This window comes from Triticum urartu, unplaced genomic scaffold, assembly GCF_003073215.2.
Source record: "Triticum urartu cultivar G1812 unplaced genomic scaffold, Tu2.1 TuUngrouped_contig_10482, whole genome shotgun sequence".
In the NCBI taxonomy this organism is placed as follows: domain Eukaryota; kingdom Viridiplantae; phylum Streptophyta; class Magnoliopsida; order Poales; family Poaceae; genus Triticum; species Triticum urartu.
In genome coordinates, this window is record NW_024111354.1 from 14,784 (window position 1) to 20,947 (window position 6,164).

Genomic DNA, 6,164 nt, shown 5'->3' on the forward strand with positions numbered 1-6,164 from the left:
TAGGAAGTAGTAGCCAGGTGCAATGACCAGGAATTGGATGGATATGGCTAGGATGTTGCATTCTTGTTAAGATCCTCACCTTGAGATGGATTCTTGATATATAGGCTCCAGTTAGCTTTTTCTTGCGTCTGTACCTTGCACCGAAATCAATCACATATAAGAACCCAACAAGAAGGGAGGATTTGTGGCACATGTGTGTGGGAGCACACAAATTTCTGACCTTGTGATTACCTCACGATCCATCCAAAGTTACCAAGTTGGATTAGTAGGACGATCGTTAGCAGTAGCGCTGCTTTGGACCCGTGCTACTGCAAAGTAGCGGTAGCGCCTGCCTCTGACCTGCACTACTGTTAAGCCTCCACCTATAAGTAGTGTAATGACCATATATTAGCTTCTCAAAGCTTTTGACAGATCCATCCACCCCACCTCTCATGCTTTAACATTTCCTCTCCAAATTCAAATCTTTTATATCTTCTGAATGGAAAGTCCAATATTTTCTTTTTGCATATTCGTGTTGCTTGTGATGAGGGCATTGAAACAAGTCCACTTTTGAATATGTTTTGACAAGTTTTTAAAATTCCATCAAGCTTCAACTACCAAAACTTGATAGGAACGAATGATAAATTCATCAAGTTTTAGAAACTAAGACTTTAACCCGAAGCCCTAAAAACAAAGGAAACATGGTAAAAACTTAATATTACAACTATCAAGTTTTTGAAACTTGATAAAACCTTAAAAATTGCCTAAATGTATTCTAATTTGGCCTTGGTCGAAAGTACTTTTGCAACGAACATGAATATGCAAAAGCAGCATAATTTGTACTTTCGATTCAGAAGATATACTAGATTGAAATTTGGAGAGAAAATGAAAAACCATGAGAGCTGGGTGGATGGAGATGCCAAAAGCAGCGAAAATCCGGCATGCATGGATCCTAGTACATAAATTAAGGATTAATGATATAAAAGAGTTCACCTATCTTAAAGCAAATAGACGCCCACATACATGCGCTCTCTACGAATTTGACCCAACTAGACCTTATCGAACTCCACACACAAGACCGATGAACATGGCAGATATACATGGTTGTGGCCCTGCCGCCCTGCCTACATACATAAGGCCCATCCCAATGCTCCACCTTGTACATGTGCTAAGGTTGTCAACTAGGCAAAAAATCTGATGTGGCATGCTTGTTAAGAAAAGAGACAGTAGTATGGTGACCCTAGAAAGAAACAGTGCTAAGCACATGTACTTAGATAGAAACACAATTTTGAGTCTACAGCTAATTAAATGCATGAAGCTTAGCACCCAAAAGCTTAGTACCTATGCATTGGGAACTTGAGTTGCTAAGGCATTTAATATATTTAGCACCTCATCTAAGCACATTTGCATTGAAAGAGGTCTAAGAGCCCACTATAATGGTGCTACCAGTGGGTGGATCAACTTCCAGACATGGGCTTGTATTCCTTTCAAGGTAACTCACAAAGAGGCATGGCTGGTATGGTAGATGATCAAGTCATTCGTTTTGGATTTAGGCAAGTTTCTTTGATCGATTCTCTCAAAATCTTAAGAATCGGACCTTCCCATAGATTTTCCTAGAATCTTGAACTGAGAACTTTTTGAAAAATCCTAGCCATTTAGACTCCCTAACTAACTAGGATTGTCAAAACAATATGCGTTCAAGTTTCTGGGAGAATATGCGGGAGCTCCGATCCTCAAAATTCTAGGAGAATCAGCAAAAAAGGGCATTACTATCATGCATCATATTCAAGTGGTTATTCAGTGATTTGGTTGGAAAATGTTTCTAGCCGGGCGACCAGCTGCGTGTCAGGCCGGTCGCCTCGCTCACATCCAGAAGTTGCCTTATTCCTTTATCGTTTTCCTATTCACATGTTTTCTTTCCTTTTTTCCTCTTCTTCAACCGAGCGAGCGTCCCACACATGAGCTCCACGCTTATGTGGTTTTCTCATCTTCATGACGCCACAGTGCAAACAATATCTCCCAACATTGAAACCACGAGAGCACTTCTAGCCGCAAGGGGGTGGCCCACTTATAGTTGTGGAGCGAGGGGGTGCTCTAAGCCACGGCTGCCGCCAGTGTCCCTACTCCCTTTGGTGGACGTGGTGTCAGAGTTGCGAACGGCACGTGCAACACTGCCATCAGCGACACGAGGTGTCAACCGGCCATTGCTATTGCCATGGGGATGCTTCTAATCGTTGTTTTTTCGATTGCTATTGGGAGCGAGCAGGGATCGGGCCATCCAATGCTTGATTTAACCACCGAAGTGCGATGCTGGGAACAGCACCATGGCATGGTGGAACCAGTGTCTCGACTTGCTACGACTAGTGCCACTACGTGTTGTGACCGCCATCATGGCATGCTAGAACCATCGTCTCAATTTTTTGCGACATGCACCGTGGCATGCTAGAACTAGCATATCGACGTGTTGGGCACTTGGAATTGGGCGCCTCTGCGTGAAGCGGCCACCGGCGTGTTGGAACTAGCATCTCAATTTGTGCGACCAGCACCATGGCATTCTGAAACCTATGTATTGATGTGTTTGATGCTTGGAGTTGGGTGCATTGGCATGTTGCGACCGTCGTCATAGCGTGCTCGAACTTGGGTCTAAATTTGCTACGACTGGCACCGTGGCATGTTTGGACAAGCCATTATGTCGATGTTGGGATTGGCCATCATCAGTGCAACGGTCCATGACCTCCAGTGCTGAGACATGCGAGCTGCAACCGCCATGAGGTGGTGCTGGAACCGGCGGCTAACGAGCTACAACTGGCATGGGGAAGTTCTACAACCGGTGATAGGCAAGCGCAAGCAAGCTGAACGGTGCGTAGCGAGGCTACATCATGGGTGTGACGACCAGTCACGGAGGCCATCCATGACGATGCGTTGACGATCATCGGGGATGTTGGGCCTAGGTGTGATGCGGATGTTGCAGAGAGCGGAGGTGACGTCGGGGTAGGGGGTGCTGTCGTGCCTCGTGAGAGCAGCACATGCGTGGGCGGAAAGGCGGAGTTGTGCGAGTCGGACGGCAGAAGGAAAATTATTTCGTCTTCGTTGACTACACCATGCGGGAAGGGAAAAAGAGGCCATCGTACGGTTCTAACCGGCTGTCTCCAACAGCCCTGTTGCGACCAGTGAACGTTGCTGCTACTTGCTTTGCTTGCCTTTCTTTCTCCTGGTGTCTCTACGATTCTGTTCCTTGTCACAAAAGCAAAATTTAGTTCCGAGTTTCTCCTGCCGGACTAAATAAAAAGTGGTCCGAGATAGAATTTCAAAAGTGGCAGCCTTCAGTGCAAAGCAGTGTCAAAAATGTCTATTCCACCTATCAGAGCAAGTATGATAAGGGTTTTATATACTGCTTTACATAGCATTTTTACCTACGCGAACAATAAATACATTAAAAAATCTCACTTCTAAGAGCCTGGTTCTATACTTGCTCCTAGACAAATGTAGTAATTACAAAGAAAGAGAAAGAGATAAGGTTGAAAAAAATGCTAGGCTAACAGTCAATCTTATAGACCACGTTAATATATGAGTGACTGGAGATGGGGACTCTAAATGACATGACGGATGCATAAAACTATCAACTAGCTATAAGACTGGTCATAATTAAAGTATCATAGATAATATCATACGTGTCAACTAGGCATTTTTCTGATGTGACACACAATCTAGTTCGGAAGGAAAGGATTGAGTATCATGATATAATACAGTATTGTATTAAATGATACAATATTATGTGTCATGTATGACAATAAATAAGGTCATTATGATATCAAGCTATAATACTATACATTATGAAGATAGTATCGTATATACTAGTATCATATGCATGATACTAGTATATGATACTCCCTATTGTGACTACTCTTGACCATGCTCTTATAATATCATCATATGAACACATTCTTTATTTTTTTTCACCAGGTTGACTAATACGCCCCAAGCTATAATGAGTAGTTTCTCTTCTTATCGCCAAAAATTGTGAAATGTTGGAGTTTGAAAGAAATATTGTAATGTTTGACGTCGATGGTAGTCTAGTTCTGACCTCACTTGGTTATACCGGGTAACGATGATGTTTTTACGTTGTTACCTTGTTGAAGGAATCTATCTCTACCTAAAAGCGTTGCTGTTTAAGAACCTCGTCATCTGTGTGTTGTTATGAGATAGTTGGTGCGAATATGATCATTGTTGTAGTTTGCTGATCGCGGATCTGATCACTTTGAGTTTCTTTTTTCTCGCCTACGCATAGGTTTGGTTTTATATGAATTTGTTATCTACTGGAGTGATTTTTTGTGTATACTAGTATTTGTTGTGTGTAGCCTAGTTATGCAAAGGCCGACTATATGTTTATTGTGTTTGAATCCTCTTGATGCTTCATTTTTTTGCCAATAAAATCTGTTTTGCAGTATCTGGTGTTCGCGTGCGCTGACTCGCGTGTGTGCCCATCAGTCACCCTGGGCCTAGAACTCGGTGAGGCATTCATCGTCCGCAACATCGGCGCCATGGTCCCCTTCTATTGTGAGAACAAGCACACTGGCATTGGATCGGCCATCGAATACGCCATCTGCGTCCTTGAGGTTAAGGTCATCGTGGTGATTGGCCATAGCTGCTGCGGTGGAATCAAGAACTGCTTGTAAGTACGTAGCTTAGTTCTGATTGATTCTTTTTTTGGTCTGTTTCTGACCGGAGCTGTTTGGTTGGTTGGTCTCAGCAAATTTGTTGAGGACTGGGTCGGGATCGGGTTATCGGCTAAGAGGAAGGTCGAAGACGAGTACTCAGGCAAACCTCCAGAGCAGCAATGTGCCTTCTTGGAAAAGGTTCGCTTGCACCATAGGCCACCTACCATTTTATAGTACTTTACTTTCATATTGTAATCGATTCATTGGGGACGCGGCGTTTTAGCTCCCGGGTTCAGGTGAGCCAGAGAGTGAACAGTAAGTTTCTTAAAAATATTAGAAAAAAATAAAAAAGTTATAAATTTTTTGTGGTGAAATATGCTTGAGTGCATGATGTTCATGCCAAATTTCGGAGCATTTGAACATTTGAATAACTCTCAGCAAAAAACATAAATTTAGGGCCCGTGAAAAAGTTTACTGTCTTTTACAGTTTGGACCCGATTTTTTTGCCAAGAGCTGCTTAGATGTCCAAATGCACTGGAACTTGACACGGAGATCTTGCACTCAAGCATCTTTCATTACAAAAAAATCTGGAATTTTTTAATTTGTCAAGTAACTTTTTTTATTTACTGTTCATAGGGTGTAGATGAGCTCGAGCTCCGAATTAGATATTCGCTTCATTGGATGCATCAAGTACCTAATTTTCATATTAAACATCTTACATATGCTAGATGTGATAGTTTTTAATATAAATTTGGTCAAACTTCTTAAAATAAATTTGACATGCAAAATAAAAAAGCAACGGAGGGAGTAGTACTTAGCAGTTAGCTTGTAATGTATGCTAAATTTCTTTTGCGTGTGAATGATGGATTAACTCGCTGAGCGAGAGATCTCTCTTAATCGTTCTCGTCCACAGGCGGTTGTCGACGTGTCCCTCGACAATCTGAGAACCTACCCGTTCGTCAAGGATGGTGTGGACAACGGAACAGTCAAGCTGGTCGGCGGCCACTATGACTTCGTCTCCGGCAAGTTTGACACATGGAAAGCTAAAAATCAAACTTCCTCCCATCGCTCATCTCTCTGACCTATATAGATATGTACATATATCAAGATATATCGATCCATCGATATGAATGCCATGGAGTACGTACTCGTATTTCCGAGTAGTGAATGTCGGATGGCTTGGTGTCAGTTTTTGTAATAAACCATAGTATTTTCTGACGCAAAATTATTGTGTTACTATGTGATGCATAATCTTGAGACCCGCTTCGGTACAACCCCCCTTCTAAAACGTACAAAGGGTAATATAGTCATTTCACATGTCGTACTTGGTTTTGTGAGTATGATGCGTAGCCTCCGGGACGTATACGTAGAGAAGATCACCCGCCTGGGCTGGCCCATGAAGATAGCGTGTAGCAGCGCTTCAAAAATAAAACCGCGCTTGCAAAAACTCGAAATCAGGACCAACTAAATTCAAGAAACGTGTTACAACCAGCTCGCCTAACCAATGCCTTTGCCTAAATATCGGCG

At 42.7% G+C, this 6,164-nt stretch overlaps 1 pseudogene; it reads left to right on the forward strand.

Annotated features, from left to right (window-relative positions):
• Positions 1-4,424: 4,424 nt before the first annotated feature.
• LOC125526558 lies at positions 4,425-5,845 on the forward strand (annotated as a pseudogene).
• The last annotated feature ends 319 nt before the right edge of the window (positions 5,846-6,164 follow it).